The following is a 21,994-nucleotide window of genomic DNA, read 5'->3' on the forward strand; positions in this document are numbered from 1 at the left end:
GATACTGCAGTTTCAAAATTTTTTGTCCTGAAAATTTTTTTCTAAAACCATATTGTCCTTCATGAACTTTGAACCACGGCCAGTAAAAATTAAAAAAAATAAATGCAAGAACAATAAGTGCACCTAAATCACTTAAAATATTACTTACATTCACTGAAATCTAATGTTTGTATTGTAAAAATGAAAGTTAGGTATACACTGGACTGGCCTATTATCTGTTAGTAAACTGTCCTGCTACTGGACTATTTTACACTGTTTTAGTCTCTGCCGTATGTTCATTTTTGTGGTAAAACCCCTACTTATACAATGTAGTGAAATACAATATATAATATATATAGTATATAATATATACATTTGTTCATTGCTACATAGACTGTTGTTTAGGAGTTAAAAGATGCTTAGTTTCTGCTTAGTTTCCTATTCGCTGGGAATCTATTCTGTCAGTGACTGTCATTCCGTTTTTAATATTGCTTTTCAGAGGTAGTTTTATACCACTCCATAAGGCTCTATTAGGCTAGAGATGAGATGTTATCTTCTCTATTATAGTGGGTTTCAATTCGGTCTACAACAAAATGGTGCTGGAAACAGACTGTTCCCTTCTCAATTGTGTGCTCTAATTTGGTCTTCTACAAAATGGCGCTGAGTTCTATATATAAGGCGGATGAACATTGGACTGTCCAATCAGGTCCCCTTGATAAAGTCACGTGATCTGTGATGAAATGCGTCGGGGAGGAGATTGCGGATGACGTTACAACGCAACGGAAGGTCAACGTTTATCACAGCAGAGGAATACATCGCTCCAGGACTCTGCAGATCGTGAGGCATTTTGCAAACTTGTTTAGGGCCCACAGTTGCACTTGTGTCACTAAAATTTCATGATCTTGAGATTGGTTGGAGCATATTCTTATGTGACTGATTGCAGCTGACTTGGAAAGCACAGTTTTCTTGGGTCTGTAGATCAGTGGATGCTTTTTATACTTTGGTGCGGTCTGTCACCTGTCACATGTGAGTGCATATGTGGAAGTCTTTGTGATAAATAAAGTTTTTAAAGGGTAAACACTATGTTAAGTTTTTAGTTCATGAGGATTACTACCGCTCAAAGGGGTTCTTTGGAGTGAATCATTTGGAGCTACTACTCATCAAGTTGATCTTCAGAGTCCAAATTTGGGACCAAAAGTGCGTTTAGACCAAACATTATATGATGTGAAGTCACAATGCTGGAGATGAGCAGATATCTGGTGGAGGAATTGTGCACACTGTTTTACAGCACCGGAGGTTACAGGAGGAAGGAGATTTGTTCAGAAGAAATTCATTGTGACTGTTTCATATATTCTATTTTTTTTGATAGTATTCACATATCTATGCACTTATATTTGATGTGTAGCGCTGCACAGTTATAGTTTTGCTTTTTTATCTAAAACTCCTACTTCTGGTCTTTGTCTGTTCTACATTTGCTCCTAGTCTTGACCATTAAAATTGTCTTGCTGCTGGCCAATTTTTTGCTGCTATCACATGTGGTCTCTTAGTGAGACAGGAACAGCCTCAGATAACCACTAAAGTGGGCTTATTACTTAAAGAACTAAAGAATATCTAAGGCCAACATTTCATATTCCTGGTATGTGCCTACTGCACCATGTACTTGTATGAAAGAGTATCCTGTTCTCTTTGTATTGCTTCATTTGTGCAAACTCCCTGGTATTCCTGCCGGTTCCTCTACTTTCCTGTTAAAATCTGACCACACTAGGCATGAGAGAACAGCGTGGTCAGTTCTCCAGCTATTGCAAACTTTTTAGTTGAAATAAAAGTGCTAAATATTGTGCTGAAGCTCTGAATTGCTATGAAACACCTCCCTCCCTTATAAGTGCATCAGTAACAAACTTAAATACATTATATGCGCATCCTTCTCAAAATAAATGCAATTAATGCGCAACAAACTATAGAACACCTTCCTCTACTTACATACCATATATTCCTATGTAAAAACTATATAATTGTTTGTGAAATCACAGTAGCTGATACTGCAAAAACATTTTCATATTATCCACCTGATGTGTAATGTACTATAAAACACCTCCCTCCACAGAAACACTACATGTGTTTCCATGTAAATTTATGCAATAATACATATTTGTGACATCCTCAATTTCAGTATACAAAACCTTACAAAAATGCTCTAATAGTACAACTGATGTGCAACGTACTATAAAACACCTCCCTCCACTAAAACACTACGTGTGTTCCTGTGCAGTCTATACAATTATAAACCTTTGTGACATCCACAGTTTGTGACTTCTTGAACAAAGTGCTTATTGTGCAGTCCACTTAGGTTACTTTCACACTGAGGAGTTTGAGAAGTGTTTTTGCGTTTAAAAAAAGAGCCTGAAAAGCTCAAGAAAAATGCGGCACCGATTTCTAAAGTAATGCATGCACTACTTTTGTTGTGATTTGCATAGACATCTGTGTCAGATGTCTTGAAAATCGCAAGGAAATCAGCAGGTCACCTGATTTTAAGATCATGCAACTTCACTGTAAGTCACACAATTTCAAAATCAGCTTTGATGTGACCGGGTACAGTGAACTCGCACAATTTCAAAGTCAGGGGACATGGCGATTTCAGGTGCGATTTGCAAGACATCTGACACAGATGTCATCTGACAAATCGGTGTGGCTCTGACAAAGTCAGAACCACACTGATTTGACTGCTGTAATTGCGGACAGTAGTGTGCGACTTGGCATAAGATTTGCAAGTCGCATGGCATGCAAATCGCATGCCAAGTCGCAACCAATGTTACCGGGGTGTAAGGCTACTGTCACACTGATCCGCACCAAAAATGCCTCAAAAGCGCATAGGCGTTTTTACTGCGTTTTTTTTAAAGAACATGTGAATTAAAACTGTACCAAAAATGCTTCTCAGAGACATTTTTGAGGCATTTTCCATTGATTTCAATGGGAAGAGGCATTTTTGGGGCATTGGTTTTAACTCCCCAAACATGCCCCAAAGATGCTGCAAGCAGGGGTTTTTATACCGCACTGCAAGCGCAATGCCTCAGTGTGAAAACATACATAGATATACATTCACATGCATAGGGAAGCATTTTTTTTAAATGCTTGAAAAACTCCTCATTGTGAAAGTAGCCTAAAACTCCTGCTTGCAGCATCTTTGGGGCATGTTTAGGGAGTTAAAAAAAATGCCTCTTCCCATTTAAATCAATGGAAAACTCCTAAAAAGAGCCACAAAAATGCCTCTGAGAAGCGTTTTTGGTGCAGTTTTTAAGTCGTGTCCTTTAAAAATGCGCTCTTTAGAATAACTCAGTGCTGCATTCCTCTGTGTGCAACTCCTGCCCCCCCCCCCCCCCGTATGAGTCCGCACTCACCAAAAACCAAGCACTTTTATTTAAGTATCAAGTAGCAGGTCTCCAGCTATCAGAATCTGGTGCAGCTGTGCATCGCAGCCAATCAGCTTCTAACTTCAGCTTGTTCAATTAAGCTTTGACAATAAAACCTGAAAGCTGATTGGTTTCTATGCAGAGCTGCTCCAGATTTTGCACTCTCCAGTTTTAGTAAATAATACCCAGTGTACTCTCCTCCAATGATCCAACTTCTGACACGTCACTCCCTTCCCCCCCAGCACAGCCTTTCTCTGGGAAGATCAGTGTACTGTTGCTGCCCCTCCCCCAGCTCTTATGCAGCTGAGAACTGAGGGAATGTGATCATTAATAAAAAGGGGGAAAAAAGTGTATATAATTTTTTTTTATATACTGTATATGTTTTGCCTTTCATTTCTATTTTAATCTGAATGGGTTGTTCTACAAGGTGGGGGTTTACAATCACTTTAAGCCAAGCAAATTGTAAAAGAAAAAATGGGATCTGCAGTCCAATCTAGCCTTGTGGAGTATGCTGTCACTGAGCTGTCTGTGAAAATCATACTGTTCGGTAACACAGGAAAATGGTAGTGTTCAGTAACCCAGGAAAATGGTAGTGTTCAGTAACACAGAAAAATGGTAATGCACACTGATAAGGCGGCACTAACTGGCACTGATAGGCGGCACTGACTGGCACTTATAGGTGGCACTGATTGGCAGCACTGATAGGTGGCACTGACTGGCACTGATGGGTGACACTGAAAGGCAGCTCAGATGGGCACTGATATGTGGCATTGATGTGCACTGGTAGGCACTGATATGTGGCATTGATGTGGCACTGATGGGCACTGGCAGGTGGCACTGATGAGCACTGACAGCTGGCACTGCTGGGGCTACACTGATCATCAGGGCACACTGACCAGTGTACATGTCCCCTCCGTGGAATGCCGATTATCAGCTCTCCTCTCCTCTCGAGCTGTCAGCGTGACAGCTCGTAAGAAGAGAAATGCCGATAACTGGCATTTCCCTGTTTACATGTGATCAGCTGTGATTGGGCACAGCTGATCACATGACTGAGCCGACATCTTCGGCTCTTTCCGTGGATCGGTGATCCGCTGTGTCCAAGGGACACAGCGCACCGCCGATCTCCACGCTGCGTGCTTCCTGAGCCGCGCACGCGCGGTGAGAATGGGAGGACGTAATATGACATCCTCCCAGAGCGAGAGAACCACGTTGTGCCCGTCATTGTACTATATTGCAGGTGGGAGGTGGTTAAAGTGTTACTGAACCCACAACAGTAAAATCATTCTGTAGATGCAGTAAAGCATGCTCGTTATACTCACTGTGGAACTGAGTGGTTAATCTTCCGCATTGTGTAAAAAGACTGCTTGATCTGTCTTCTCTGATCCTCCCCTTCTTCTACTGTTTCCAATCCATCTGCTGATAGAACAGAGCCTTGGGGGCAAGCTGCACATGCTCAGTTTTGTGTCTATTGCTAGAGACATTTTTTTTTGTTTGGGAGGGTGCATGTAATCTGCACAGAGAGAGTCAGGGGTTATGCAGCTTCAAAGGACAATCATGGGAGAATGAAAACCCCTCCTACAAGCTTTAACCAGTGCTCTGCTGAACACTGATAGAAGTCACAAGACTGCTCTAACGGCTGATGAGAAAAGGTATTTAGCAGTTTATATTTACTAAAAAAATTGCATTTCCATGTTCTTTGTACTGTGGGAGACCAGATATACTGAAAGCAGGGTCCTGGGTTTAGTAACACTTTAATTGTGCTCATTGGAAAAATATACATATACATTGAACAAATATACATCTCAGGAGCCTACAGGCAGAGAATTCTGAAGCCCCCCCCTCCCCCATTTACAGTATTGGTGGGTGATTGTGTCGCGTATCACTGCGCCTGTATTTGATGCCACAGCAGGTAGCAGCTCAACACAAATGCATGATATATATATATATATATATATATGCAAGTGAATTATAACACCGAACTGTTGCAACATAATGCACTTTATTAATATATACTGTATAATTTGATATAGAGCAATCATAGGTGTGCGCAGCCAATTGCATTAGGATGTGCACCCCAAACCAAAGCTTAAACACACCTGTGTGTGTATGTATATTTCCAGTAAAAAAAATCACAGTGCAGAATAGAAGAAATGGGGGTAAAATCTTCTGGAGTTTTTTTATCTGCCATTTGTAATTGTTTTACTTGTGTCAAACTTCTTATGCAGATTTGGGCATTTTCTGGCCACATAAACATCAATGGGAAAACCTGTAAATACTTGCATCAAGCATTTTCAAGCATTTTTCAGGCTTTTGTCAGGTGTATTTCAGGCATTTTTGAGCCTATAATAACTGGTTTCCTCCTTATAGTGCATATTATTGGCAAGGAAAAAAAAAGCCTGAAGCTTGAATACACATGAATATATAAATGCACATGCAAAAATGCTCAAAAATACTCAACTCCTGAAAATTGCTCTTCTCAGGCGTAAATGCAGCGTTATGCTTCAGTTCAAATGAAGCAAATATTTTCACCTCATCTTGGCCAATATGAATTTTTTGGGTATTGTACTAGAAAATACAACATATAACAAAAATAGTTAAGTAGACTAAATGATTCAATTTAGCGAGGACCCCTTAGCAATACACAGGTTTCTACTAAAAGATTTGAAGCAGCATACATGTAAAGGGATGTTAGTGAACTTCCCATTTTGGCCATTAGGTTGCTTCCTCCCTTAGAATATATATGGAGTAAGTCATAGCATGGGAGGGGTTTGGGTGGAGATTGCAAGGAAGTAGAAGCTCAGGGTCTGTTGTTGGCCACTATGGGGCTTGGTGGATAAAGATTCTAGTGTCTGGGGAATACCTGGAGAGACCCTGGCACCCTGAATAGGACTGAAACTGGGGAAGTGCTTATTGCAGTCAACCATCAGGGTGAGAAGATGAGTATTGAGCATTCTGGGCTCTGAAGTGATATTTGACCTAAGTGTGTGTTCTGGAATTGTATGCCCTGAATTGTAGGTGCTATAATGGTCTGATCTTAGTTGTCCACTTTGAAGTTGGAAAGTAAAGTATTGCAAACATATTGGCAGGGCCGGTGCTTCCATTGGGCAAACTAGGCGGCTGCCTAGGGTGCACTGCCACCCAGGGGCGCCTGGGAGCAGTTCAGGCTGGCATTCTTTCTGTGTGGGACGCTGTCACGTCGTGAATGATCCTTCAGCTGAGGGGAGGAAGGAAGGACAGAGGAAGAGGCCGGGTGTCTGTGGCCAGTGTAGCAGCTGAGCTGCTGTTCTTTCCAGTGTTCCTCTCAGACTCAGTCTCTTACTGCAATTTGGCTGACAGCTGCTGATCACTGTGGAGTTCCAGCCCTTCTCTTCCTATAGGGAAGGTAAATTCTAACTCTGATGTCTCTTGTCTGTGTGAGTGTGACCCATCTGGCCGGACATCCATCAAATGTGCAAAGTGTTGGTGAGTGATGACATCATCACAATCCCACAGCCTGATGATCTGGGCCTGCTGATCTGTGTCAGTGATGGTGGTGGTGTGTTGTGTTGGATCTGTCACTGTGTGGGATCGCTCAGTTCAGCTGCCTGCTGTCACAGCGTTCTATCTCCCCCCCATTGCCTGGGGAATTCCAGCCTGGGATTTGTCATCCTCCACTCACTGCAACTGTCACCCTGACACTGTCAGCCACAGATACAGTCCATCTGTGACACAGATTTTGTCTTTAATATTGGTGCTGGTGACATCTTATGGCACTTATTTTTGCAAATAAAAGAAATTTTAGCAGTTTCATGTTTTGTTGATTTAATATTTTCTACTGTTTAAATTTTTTTATCAGGGTGGGGGGGGGGTGGGGGGTGTAAGTAGCTGATCTTGCCTAGGGCACAAAATAGTCTAGCACCGGTTCTGTATATTGGACCTCTATTGTTATTTGTGGCTTATCCGAGGAACGATTAACTGGTTCATTTGTGAAATATGCAAGGCATAGTGTGGAACACGGAACTGTGCTAATAGAGGTTCATGTAATGGCTCCCTTTGGGAGCGGGGACATGCACTAACATGAGAGAAGAGCAATGTTACTGGTACCCGGAAAGGAAATGTTATGCACATGCATGGATGGCTCTGCCTAAGTACATTTGTACACATATGTTCAGGTCAAACGTGTGGGGAACAGGGGCGGATTGCCCATTCGAACTCTCGGGCACTGCCCGAGGACTCGGGATCAGTAGGGGGCCACATGAAATGCCCCTGGTACCTTTTTATAGGCTTGTGGTGTGGGTAAGGACATAGGGGCCCCATGATCCCCTATTGCCCGGGGGCCCCATGAGTTGTCAGTCCGCCCCTGGTGGGGAATGACAAACTATGTACAAAACTTTATTGCTGTTTCCCATGTCAGAAATACCTGTAAAAGTTCATAACAAGCACCTAAAGATTGCATTGTTTGCAAACAAAAGATTCAGCTGTTTGGGCGCAGTGCAATTCAAATGGACTTCCTTTCAACTAAAAGTACCAGAGATGGCAGTTTCCCAATCTGGTCATTTTTTGCAATTAACTTTAACTAGGTAGTTTATAAAACCTTATGAGATAAGCAGATTCTGATGCCATCATCCATCTACACACCTCTCCCCTCACTACTAATATATACCAGGAATGTTTTACTGAGCAGATGACTGTAAATCATGCAGCCAATAAATATTGTGTCTGAAGGCTGATGGGATAATTTATGCAAGTCTGCCTATCGTAATAAGTGAATGGAAAATGTCTGCTTGCAAAATTTTTGACAGAATTCCTTGTCTTTTTCCTCAAGTGTAAGAAATCTGATGGAGGAAGCCCCATCATAGGTCATTACTCCACAATGCAGGGGTTTTCTCTTTTTACTAAAAATAGGTTTCTCTAGATTTTGCACAAATAAAATTAGCTTCAATGACTTGATAGCACTATCATAAAAAAAAAAAATACATGGCTATATATACAGTCAATTCCCAGATTTTCGTTTTTACTCTGCTTTGAGAACCATGAAATAAATTATATATTATGTAAAAAGGAGTCGTATAATACTGGAATATTGTTAAGTTATACAAACCGACTAATTGCTTAATTCCCTTTTAAAACAGCAGTTTAGAAGTATTACAGATAGACAAGACAGAACAACCTAATAGGATGCAGTAACTGTTTGGCTAATAATTTTTCTCCTCATTCAGTTGACTTTTTTAAATTGACTTTTGTCAAGACTGGTGGTGCTTGCAGGGCCACCTAAATTTGAGTCATCTATGGCCAACTTAAGGAAAGAGAGTAGCCAATAGTATATAAATGTTTCCACAGGAAAAGGGGTCTGCAAGCTACCCAATAAATTATAGTACATGTTGTTTCCTAAACATAGCCTGAATGTGCCATCAAAGTGTTTTGAGGAGGAGAAAAGCAGCAGGTTGTCTGAAGAACACCTACTGGGTCCTAATTGGTATCCACTGTTGTTAATGGTTTCCTGTGGCTTACTGTTTACCTTCATTTGTTCCAGGCTTTGTTTCTCAGCTACTGACTAGTCTATTTGTTTTTAGCTAGTGGGGAATCATAGAACATTTGACTCCTAACCCAATACTCTCAGTTATAGCTAGTGTTAAAAATAGCCAATTATTAAAGTTTGTGATGCTAAAATAAAATCTATATTTATCTTTTTAAAGCATTTTTAATATGCTGTTATATGCAGTGGAAAAAAACACCTAATGCCCTGAAAATAATTATTTTTATAAATATTTCTCCAAAAGGACAACACGTCCAACATATTTTTAGATAGTTTTTTTCACTAATAGTTTACAAGGTAATTCTTTAACTCTGCAAAGTGACACAGTACCAGTGCTTGATTTAACTCTGTGGAAGCCCCTAGGCAGTCGAAACTTTGGCGGCCCCCATCACATATTTCTGGAGGTTTTTAGTATGATAACATTGAACTAAATAGTGTGCAGGATGGCTGCTAGCTGGAGATGACCATCACTTACTGTGCATTAAAGGTACGTAGGTTGCACCAAAATGTTTTACAAGCTGATAACTGAAAGAAGATGAGCTTTTAAGAGACAAACTGTAATGTGAACCTGATGTCTATGGTTTACGTATTTTAAGTTGCTATTGGGTACATTAATACAGTATTTTCTCTATAGAGTCTTTTTAATGAAAAGTTTTCATTTCTTTGAGTTGGTTTAGTTTTCTTAAGTTTTTAAACAATTTAAGAAAGCTTCATTGTAATTTTCTTTCAAGATCAAATCAATATTATTTTAATCCATTGTCACAGGACCTTTAAACGGCCATGGGGCCCATAGGCCAGTGCCTACTTGGTAAACCTGTATTGCACAATTTCCTGATTTATGTTGCCCTAAATATTGTCATAAGATAGATATTGCTAACTATTATCATTTTCATTAGATAAAACTTGACGACGTTAAATCTACTGGCATAATGTATCTGAATTTATTAAACACATTTAACAGTGCCCAGTATAACAGCTTTATGCAGAGGTTGGGAATTTAGGGATAATGTACATACATAGGCAAAGAACTGGTGATTAAAAACAGGTCTAATAAAAGAAAGCTTAATTTACCACTGGGGTATAGCAAGGTTTTATATTGACCTTTTCAGTCTTTCTATTATTTATCTAGTGAAGGTCGTTTTTGCTATTACACAAAATTATAAAGAAAATATGGACAGTTAAATGGCAAGTGATATTAAAAGTTTCCACATCTAGCCTGTAGTAATAGCATTGTCCCTTTTATATTAAAGCCAAATTGCATTTTTTTAATTTCATATTTAATATCAGGCTTTATAAAGCTAATGCCTTGCTGTATGAGATGTTCAAATTTCCATTGGACCCACATGTCCCCAGCCCAATAACACTGCTTGGGGAGCATGCGTTTTATCAGCTGCATGGGCACTCTGCTGCTCTCACTCAGCAAAGCATTATGGATTTCAACCAGGCTTTTGCAGAGGTTCAGATAGGTGTCTGGAATGGAGCAGCAAAAGAGACTAAAAAGACATGCAAATACTTTAATTGTACTTATGTAGCGCTACCCGCACAGGAGCCGCTCGATAGGATAAGTTCTCTGTTCTCTGCCTCAACCTCCTCAATGACTTCAGCCCCTCTGACATGCTAGGTTCAGTGATCAAAGCTTGCATCATCACAAAAATCACTGTAGCAATACCATGTACACAATAATGATGCTGTTTCAGGAAACAGACACCAAACATTTTAGTGAAGGCAAGTCTCAATATATTTTTACACAATATGATTGGTAACAATAAAGGCATAAAAGTAGATTAGTAATAGTAGAACTCATAGTTACGCAGTTATAGTTAGTTTGGCTGAAAAAAGACAAAAGTCTATCCAGTTCAACCATAAAAAAAAGTTATAATCCTATACTCTCAGTTGATCCAGAGGAGGCAAAAAACCCAGCAAAGCATGATCCAATTTGCTCCTGCAGGGGAAAAAATTCCTTCCTGATCCCCTGAGAGGCAATCAGATATTCCCTGGATCAACTTTACCTATAAATGTTAGTATCCAGTTATATTCTGTGTATCTAAGAAATAATCCAGGCCTTTTTTGAAGCAATCCACTGAGATGGCCAGAATCAACTCTTGAGGGAGTCTATTCCACATTTTCACAGCTCTTACAGTGAAGAAACCTTTCCGTGTTTGGAGATTAAATTTCTTTTCCTCTAGACGTAAAGAGTGCCCCCTTGTCCTCTGTGATGACCTCAGGGTGAATAACTCTACACCGAGTTCACTATATGAACCACTGATATATTTATACATGTTGGTCATATCCCCCTTTAATCTCCTCTTCTCAAGAGAGAATAAATTCAGTTCCTCTAATCTTTCCTCATACCTGATCTCCTCCATGCCTATTATCAGTTTAGTTGCCCTTCACTCTATTTTCTCCAGTTCCCCAATGTCACAACGCGGCGATCGGTGGTGTACTGTGTCTATGGGACACAGCAGATCACCGATCAGTGGAAAGAGCTGATGGCATCGGCTCTGTCATGTGATCAGCTGTGTCAAATTACAGCTGATCACATGTAAACAAGGAAATGCCAGTTATAGGCATTCCTGTCCTCACGCTGACAGCTCATGAGGAGAGGAGAGCCGGTAAGCAGCATTCCTCAGAGGGGATACCTACACTGATCATCAGTGCCCTGATGATCAGTGTAGCCCCATCAGTGCCACCTGTCAGTGCCCATCAATGCCACCTGCCAGTGCCCATCAATGCCACATATCAGTACCTACCAGTGCACATCAATGCGACATATCTGATCCCCCACTCATGACTTTACCATTAAGATCGACAGCACAACCATTGGTCCTTCCCCTCATGCCAGGGTGCTCGGCGCAATCCTAGACTCTGACCTCTCCTTTGGGCCCCACATCCACTCACTGGCTAAATCCTGCCGCCTCAACCTCCGGAACATTTCCAAAATCCGCCCCTTCCTGACCAATGACACCATAAAACAACTTATCCATGCCTTGGTTACATCCCGCCTCGATTACTGCAACTCCCTCCTCACTAGTCTACCTTTACACGGTCTATCCCCGCTTCAGTCTATTATGAATGCTGCTGCTAGATTCATACACCTTACCAACCGATCAGCGACTGCTGCCCCTCTCTGCCAATCCCTCCACTGGCTTCCACTAACCCAACGTATAAAATTCAAAATACTAACCACAGCTTACAAAGCCATCCACAACACTGCCCCTAGCTACATCACCAATCTCATCCACAGATACCGTCCAAATTGCCCACTCCGCTCCTTCCATGATATCCTCCTCTCTAGCTCCCTTGTCACCTCCTCCCACGCTCGCTTCCAGGACTTCTCCAGAGCTTCTCCCATCCTCTGGAACTCCCTACCACAGCATGTTCGGTCAGCCCCCACCCTGTCTGCCTTTAGGCGATCTTTGAAAACTAACTTTTTCAGGGAAGCCTACCCCACCTCCACCCAAGTACAGTACTTGAATCACCTCTGCCAGATCATCCCCCGCAGCTATCACCTTTTTGTATCACCTCCCCCTTCCTTTAGATTGTAAGCTCCACGAGCAGGGCCCTCATATTCCTTCTGTACTGAAATGTATTGTATTTGTACTGTCTCCCTTATATTGTAAAGCGCTGCGCAAAATGTTGTCGCTATATAAATCCTGTATAATAATAATAATCAGTGCCCATCTGAGCTGCCTTTCAGTGCCAACTATCAGTGCCAGTCCATGCCACCCATCAGTGCCGCCTAACAGTTCGTCAGGGCCCCCTAACAATAAAAAATATAAATGTTGCGCTATGTATGGAAAATTCTATAAAATAAATTATACATAATAAATGTGAAAACAACCATAAACATGATAAGTGATCAAATTAATATAAATAAACAGTGACATATATATAGTCCAATATAGAAGGTAATAAAGTCCACATAAATAATGGGCTCCGCAATCAATTTGTGAAACTAATTTCCCGTTACAAAAATGTGGTGTTGTTAATATGAATCTTTTTTCATCCAATTAATCACCAATATGTGCAAACCACCACCATGTGAATAAATGGAGGCTTACCAGATGAAAAGACCCCTTTTTCCAGCTTTCTGTACATAAAATACCATCCAGATTCCCATAACATGTCAGGACCCAAGATCTCTCAAATCATGTCAGGACACAGAATACGCAGGCATCAGTAAGTCATCCCCATTGCGATGTCAAAATGGTGTCATGGAAAATAAAGCATGTCTCTCATAGTGCAATATGTTAAATGTACCTTTATTTGCGCAAATAAAATCCTACTTGCAGACTAAGGAATAGTAAAAGCATTTTAAAAAATGGCTTCCAAAGATGGCCGACAGCATGATGACGTCAGAGGGAGGCTCTGCGCAACGCATTTCATCATCTGGGGCACAGCCCCGGAAGACAATTTGATGATACGCATTGGGCGGAGCCCCCTCTGACGTCATCGCGCTGTCGGCCATCTTTGAAAGCCTTTTTTAATGCTTTTACTATTCCTAAGTCTGTAAGTCGGATTTTATTAGAGCACATAAAGGTACATTTAACATATTGTACTATGAGAGGCATGCTTTATTTTCAATGCATCACCTTTTCGAGGTTATCTGAGGATACTACATTATTACTACAAGGCTATTTGTTGTTCATGGAATGTGGTGTTATATATATTTTATCATAGCTAATAAATGGCATGACAATATTAGACTGTGTTCCTTTTGCTTCCCTTTGGTACATATCTGATATTAAACAGAATACACTGATGGGTTGAACCTTTTATAACTATGGATCCGGTACTCTATTGAATCTGTGAGCACATCCCACCAGAGAAAAGCATTTATTGACTCTTAGGGCTATACTATACACACATATTCACACTATAGAAACGCAGTCCAGATGCGTTCCAGATGCATTTTTTGCATGGGCATTTTTGACGCGTTCCAGTGCATTTTTTAAGCATTCCAGTTCATTTTTTTCCCCCTCTTTTTCTTTAATTTAAATGGGGACATGTACGTTCCAGTGCATTTGTGGTGCATTCCAGTGCGTTTTTTATGCATTTTGGAGTACACGAGCACAAAGCACAAGATGTATGGACTTTATTTTTTAATTCGCTGTGTTTATTAATTATTATTATTAATGGTTTTGAAATTACAGCGCTCAATTCTATAAGGACCCGTGGGTGTATGCCATCCGGTTCAGGTGCTTTATTCACCTTTTTTCTGTCTAAATATTTCTGGATCATATCAATTGTGAGTCCATGTGGATCATCTGGAGCTGTGTCAATACCTTGCCCATTGTGGACATACATTCCCCCATGCTCCTTTGTATACACATAGCTGACTAAGCTATTTAATAAATTTTGCCTTCTTTTTTGTCCTCAGTCACCCACTCTAGATTATTTTGTAAAGGGCCTACATGCACGGACCGGACCTTTTTACTATTAATATATTTGAAAAACACACAGTATGATCAGTAGTCAGCAGTAGGTATAGGGTAACACTATGCACCAGGAGCAGCATAAACAGTAGCAAGATCATCTTGAATGCAGCAATGGACTGCAATGTGCCTAAATGTACTGCTTTCAGGAGACTATACTACCAGACTGCATCAAGGGTGACCATGCTAGGCCTAGGCTTACTGGGATGGGGTAACCTTTTATATAAGTAATAGATAGGGGACTTGTAGAATAGATTTATAGGGGCAGTCCTTTACTATATTCTTCTGCCGGCTATAGTTAGAGCCCATAAGCAGCGATGGTGTACTTAACAGTCTTGGTGAACCAGCATGCAGTGTAGGTGCTATCTACTAAGTATCCTGCATCTAGTAACTCAATCTCTGCTATCTGTGTGTGAATAGTGGGCAGCAAGGCATCTCACCAGTCCCTGTGGTGTGACAACATTTCCTTCTCCATGTTTTTGTAGTCCAGCACCTGGCTACACTTGGCCTGATAAACATGAAAACAATACATATGGGCTTTAAATGTAGTACAAATGGGGAAAACAAGACGGGGAGGGTTTCAGAATACAAGCTAACAGTAACATTAGCAGCAGCACTCAAGGCCTCAACAGCTTCAAAAATAAAAGATAAAATGTTTAACTGTATAAAATGAAGGTACAAATACATGATTCCATTATAGTATTGCCTCTTTAAGCCTGATGCACACTGGACTTTTACACCTTTTACAGGTGTTTGGCTTTTTTTCAGCCTGTAAAAGTACCTCTATGTTAGCGTATATGTCTATGCAACAGAGGCATTTACAGACATAGCAAAAGAAGAGGGCTTACAGGCTGAAAAAAACACCAAAGGTGTGTTCAGAGGGGAGCTGAAGAGCAGAAAAATCATGTGACACACCTAAACACGTGTAAACGCTTCTAGCGTTTAGGCAAGTTTGAACGTTAATGCACTCCAATGTCTAGAATAAATTAATATTCTGGCCAATGGAATCCATTTAAGATCAAACACCTACTGTGCTTAAAAATGCTTAACCACTTCAATACCAGGCACTTTTACCCCCTTCCTGCCCAGGTCAATTTTCATGTTTCAGCACTCTCACAATGACAATTGTGCGGTCGTGCAACACTGTACCCAAATGAAAATTTTTATCATTATGTTCACACAACTAGAGCTTTCTTTTGGTGGTATTTAATCACCACTGGGGTTTTTGTTTTTTGCTAAATTAACAAAAAAAATACAGAATTAAAGAAAAAAACCCAAGTTTTTCTTTGTTTCTGTTATAAAAGTTTGCAAATAATTGTTCTTCATAAATTTAGGCCAAGATGTATTCTACTACATTTCTTTGGTGAAAATAACCCAAATCAGTATTTATTATTTAGTCTGTAGGAAAGTTATAGAGTTCACAGACTATGGGATATATCTGAAAATTGATCAATCCAGAAGTACTGACAGCCAATCTAATTTCTTAAAAATGCCCAGAAACAATTGAGTACTGTCTGTGATACTTTTTTTATTTGCGCTAACATACATTTTGGGGACAAACTTTTGGGGTATTCAAGGTCCGAGCAGTACTATTACAATGTTTTAGCAGAATGTTAGAAGTTGGAGATGAGAGAGAAAAAAAAAAAGACAGAAAGAAACACAAGCCTAGGGTTAAACTAGAGATAAGATACAGCAAAGCAAAAGCAAAGACTGGGGGGGGGACGGACAACAATCACAGAGAGAATCATAAAAATGTCAAATAATGATTGAGGAATCCCATGTCCAAATTCAGGCCGTTATCTCTTGTGCCAAATAGAATTATCATTCTAAGTTCAAAAGTTTTTCTTTCTTGAATGGATTTGAAATTTCCTTTCAGAACTAAAACATTGAGGTCTCCCAAAGTGTGGTCTGGTTGTGCGAAATGGTGTCCCACAGGTTTGCAAAAGTTATCTTCTTTATGTTCCTTGATGGTATGTCTGTGCAAATTCATCCTTGTTCGCAACTTCTGTCCTGTTTCGCCAACAAAGATCCTTTGCTGCATTTTCTGCACTGGATAAGGTACACAACATTACTAGAGGTGCAGCTGTAGGATCCGGAGATATTGAAGATCCCTTTTGAGTGTCTGACACTTTTTGATGGATTGATTTGGTTGCACAGTTTGCAGCGTTTTTTATTGCAGGGTGTGCTTCCATTATTTGTGACATCATAATCAGAAGGAAGTTTCCTACTGATTAGTTTATTTCTGAGGTTGGGGGGTTCAGAGTTCCATCCTCTTTTATGATGGGTTGTAAATCTTTGATTATTTTTCTTATTCCTTCTAGTGCTGGGTTGTATGTGGTTACTAGAGGTACACGGTTGTTTGTTTTTTTTCTCTTTGTACTGAAGTAGATTTTCTCTTTGGGTTCTCAAGGCTGTGTTTATGCCGGTGTTGATAGTTTTGTCCTTGTAACCTTTGTTTTTTACATACTATCACCAGTGCAGTACAGCATCAGCATATAACTGGTGTAGCAGTGATCAGGGACACTTGCTGGTGACAGTACAAAAAAAAAATATATATTTATTTTTAAAAAAAATTTTATTTTATTATTAATTTTTTTCTCCTTTTTTTTTAAGAATTTTTTTTTCATATTGCACTATGACCAAAGTAGTATAATGTTACCATAGTAACATTGTACTACTTTGGAGAAGTGATCAGTATTTTTTTTACACAATTTGATTATAGCAAAGAATTTATTTGCTATAAGCAAGCACTTAACTGAATGAAATCGAATTATTCAGGGTTTTTTTGTTGTGATTAGCTGTGACTGGCCATGGCTAATCACATGGCACAGATGGGCTGTGATTGGCCCAGCCTGTGCATGTGTAATCGCTGTGACCATTCACAGCTAGACACACTTGTATACAATGGATGGCATGAAAGAAAGCCATCCACTGTATACAAATGTCATGTGACCTGCTTTTAATGGTCACAGCAGGTTACATGGTACTGGCAACGGGGCCAGTACACAGATCTCTCATCGGCCGAGGTACGCAGCAGGTGACAGATCTCGCCACAGCGCAGCCCTGCGGGCTCGCCCAAAGCGCGATTCAGGAAGGACGCCATATGGCGCCCTACCGGAGGGACGAAGTATCCGCCCGGCCGCCATCTGACCATAGGCTGGGCACCAAGTGGTTAAGCATCTAAACACATGTGCAATATTTGGCTTCTTTTTAGCAGATTTTCTTCTGCCATTCAGAGGAGCTAAACAGATGCCTTGTGTGCATGAGGCCTTACCAATCAACAATATGGCCATGTTCTTATTGGCCAAGTAACTATATAATAAATGTATTCTCTGTATGAGAGCCAAAAGAAAGGTTTGCGTTTTGGTAGTTTGTGCATCAATGCACTGAGACAACGCAAATCTGACACATGTGCTCTGGTACGGCATTTGAAAAAATGCTGCATGTACATTTTTGGTCCTTCCTAAAAAGGCTGTTTGATCTTATTTTCTGTGATCCTCCCCTTCTTCCACAGTCCCCAATCCATCTGCTGATAGTACAGAGCTCTAGGAGTCGCTCTGCACATGCACGGTTTAATGTGTATTGCTAGAGAGCCTTTTTTTTCTTTGAGAGGGTGCATGTGATCAGCACAGGGCCAATCAGCACTGTCTAGACAGAGAGTCAGGGGTTATGCAGCCTCATAGGATAGTCAGAGGAGAATGAAAATGCCTCCTACAAGCTTTAACCAGTGCTCAACTGGACACTGATAGAAGTCACAAGACTGCTATATACTGCTGATGAGAAAAGGTATTTAGCAGTTTATATTTACTATAATAATTGCATTTCAGTGTACTGTGGGAGACCAGATATAGTGAATGCAGGGTCCTGGGTTTAGTAACACTTTAATGTAATGCATGTTAAAATGTGACACAACACATGGGTGCTAACACAATGCACGGGATGGGAAAGGTGAGAATCCAGCCTTAAGTCACAGGTGTTCATATATATTTTCAGATGTTAAATGCTCTGGAATGACATTATACAAAAATATTTTCATGTCACAATCCAGACATTTTTTATGATAGTTGAAGTAAATTCCAGTTACCAGGTTCAGTATCCTGGTAACTTATTCCCAAGCAATCACTGTGAGCCTTTCACAACCCTATGAAATGTGCACAACCATATTTCAACCTGTCATTTTTGCAGACTTCCCTAAATAACTATGTATGCGTTTGGTAAACTAACTTGCTAGAGGTTAACATTCTTTCCATGACTAGCACTTAAAAAAATTTTACATTTCTAACATTTTTTAGAGTTAATGGAGGAAAATAAATGTACATCTTTATACAAAATAAATATTGGATGTAGAAACGTTTTACCAGGTTTTATGTTTTTCACAAATTTGTCTTGAGCCTTGCAAAATAAAAATCATTGATGTAAATAAAAAAAAAAACTACAAAAGAATATATATGGTTAATAGGGAAAACGTACAGTGGTAGTAAACTAAATTTTTTCAGTTGTACCTACAAGTAATATGATATGATAAGGCTTTACCTGTAGGTACAGTGAATATCTCCAAAATGTGCACCGTTCAGGAGATATTCACTGTTGCTCCAGGTGGTGATGTCAACATGTGCTCTGAGTATGCTGTGCCTTCAGAGTTCTGTGCCACAACCGAGACTCCTGCCTCCATGCACGGGAGTGATTGTCATCACGGCTTGGTCATTTAAATGACCAGAGCCCATGAAACAAGAAGGAAGACCAGGTGAAGATGGAAGCCCTGTCAGTGGTGATAGCGTGCCACTGGAGGGCTTTGTTTTTTGGTAAGTTTTTCATAATGTGCTAGTATGTGATACATAGATTGCCTCATAAGGGATTTTTTTTTTAATTTCCAGAGTTTACTACTGTTTTAATGTGAAAAAATAATAAACCCCCCCATACTTGTAAAAGAAGGCAGTAAATACTCAATAAATATGCACCAAGAAACACTACTCTGTTCATGATTTTGTATCACCCAAAATCCACTGGGAAATCAATACTTCTGAGAGCATCGCTCTTCTTGGTCCCTGTAACTCTTGCTGGTTCTTGCCTCTGACCTCATGTGACTGCTGTCAGGGAAGGAACCATTGAGAGCTGTATGGTTTGAGTTGTGGGCACTGAGAAAGATGAGCATTTTACCTTTTTTACAAGGGTTTAATAATACTTAATTGCAAATGGATCACTTTAAGAGATATCATATATCCTTCTAAGTGATATTAACTTTACCATTTATGGGAGAATGTTGACATAGAACAGTAGTTACTGGTGCCACCAAACTAATATGAAAGTTTGTAACTATTGGTTGTCATGCTCCATAGATCTATACATAGTTCTGTATAGTCCAGCTGTCATTTAAATGAACCTCCCCCTTCCCCATTAACAGCACCCCTGAGTTATATACTGGCCGGTCCTTGTTTCTCCAAGACCTTCACTGTAGAAATGTTCACGCTGAAAATTTTAGTTTTGTTTCTAATGCATTCTTTCATTGAAGAATTTTGTTTCGTCATATTTGTTATGTTGAACTGATTTGTTTTTGGAATTCATTTCCTATTTTTGGCATTAATTTAGTATATTCGTTGGTCTGGGTGGATTAAAACATTTTGCAGTTTTTTTTAAAGAAGATTCCTATATATTAGTTTTTGGTTTCAAAAGAGAGAGCAGCACTCACTCATTTTCCTCAAACTTGTGCCTAGTCGAAACGTTGAAAAAAAATCTTCACTGTGCATTCATCTTTGAAGACCTGTGAGTGCTGCTCTCTCTCTAAATACAATGCAAAATTCAGTGACCCTGAATTTTTTAAACCTATGAATTGCATTAGACTGTGGAACGGAACTTTACAACTTTCCACAAATTTACTCAAATCCGAATTATCAAACAAATTTGATATACATCTTAATCTCCGAAAATCCAATTTTCATACAAAAATCGTTTCATAACAAAACTATGCAGTCTCCAACCTTTGGTCTTCTTTCACACATGCTGAAGAGTCTTAATTTTTTCCTCTGGAGCAAAAATGTCTGTTATGCATTCCAATCCTTCATGGTTTATGCAGAATAAGCAAAATCCAGCTGGGAAACTTCTGCAGCAGTAACTATAGAGCACCCATAGGGCTTCATAGCAATGATCTTTAAGGAGTGAGAACAGATGAGTATTAGACTTGGGGGGGAGGTTGCTGGGTTTACTGTTAAGTGGTTGTAAACTTCAAATATGAAATATGAACAAAGCGTATCCATTTATACTCATCTCAATTAAGAGCACTAAGTGTCATTTCTCTCTGCTGTTATCAGAGAGTCACTTTTGACGTGATTTCATGACACCAAGAGAAAAATGGTGACATGGGAGGGAGCTTCGGCAGATTGACAGCCTCAGCTCTGTTCCTGTGTGGAGAGAGTGTGTCTTTTCCTTCCAATCAGCTCTCAGAACTCTCCTTACTGAGCTGTGCAGCGTGTAACCTCAGCTTTCTGCCCACTTTTTTTCTGAAATCTCAGACAAGCTTGAAATACAACACTTTTGTAGAGAAGAGAAGACTGCAGATAAACAGTTACAACTTATGCAGGATGATTTGTTTCATCTCTGTGTATCATGGGAGGCCAGTCACTTCACTAGATATATGTAAGGGTTTACAACCACGTTAAATAATTGTACTTAACCGGGTAGGGGGCGCTCGCCCTACCCGCACTGACATTTGTGGCCGTGGCTGTCAATCACCAGGTCCCGGCCTGTGATTACTCACCGGTGCCTGGTGTTTTCCGAGGATCTCTGACAGGGAGGAGAACTGTTTTATTTTCCTCCCTGCCAGCCCGTGCACACTGCTTTGGATGGCTGTACACAGCACAGCCATCCAGAGCAGTGTGATTACAGTGAAGCACACTGACACTGCCCCCTAGTAAAACACTCCCAGTACACAGTTAACCCTTTGATCGCCCCACATGTTAACCCCTTCCTGCCCAGTGCTTTGTGTACAGTGTCATTGCTTTTTTTTTTAGCACTGATCACTGTATTGGTGTCACTGGGGATGTCAGTGACGCCAAACTTAGTTCCCCTCAGTGTCATAATGTCCGCTGCAGCTCCGCCATAAGTCGCTGATCACTGCCATTACTAGTAAAAATAATTTAAAAACAAAAAATCCCAGTATATACACTGCCATTTGTAAACGCTATAATTTTCATGTAAACCAATTAATTTGCACGTACTGGGATTTTTTTAAGCAAAGACATGTAGCAGAATACATTTTTGTGTAAATTTATGACTAAATTTGATTTTTTACATTTTTTTACTGGACATGTTTAATAGCAAAAAGTCAAAAATATTGTCGGTAATTTTTTTTTATATTGCAAAAAAATAGAAAACGCACAAGCGATCAAATACCACCAAAATAAAGCTCAATTTGTGGGAAAAAAGAACTTAAAATTAATTTGGGTGTAGCGTTGCATGACCGCATAATTGTCAGTTAAAGTAACGCAGTGCTGTAACACAAAAAATGGCCTGTACAGGAATGGGGGTAAATCCTCAGGATGGCAAGTGGTTAAAATACAGTTATTATTTAAAAACTGTGTATTTTGATATTGTAAAACCCAAATGTAATTTGCCTTGTCCGTGATTTTCTGACACATGTTTATTTTACGTTACTCTTCTGGACT

This window comes from Staurois parvus, unplaced genomic scaffold (assembly GCF_062004578.1).
Source record: "Staurois parvus isolate SC_StPar_1 unplaced genomic scaffold, SC_StPar_1.0 ptg000059l, whole genome shotgun sequence".
Classification (NCBI taxonomy): Eukaryota; Metazoa; Chordata; class Amphibia; order Anura; family Ranidae; genus Staurois; species Staurois parvus.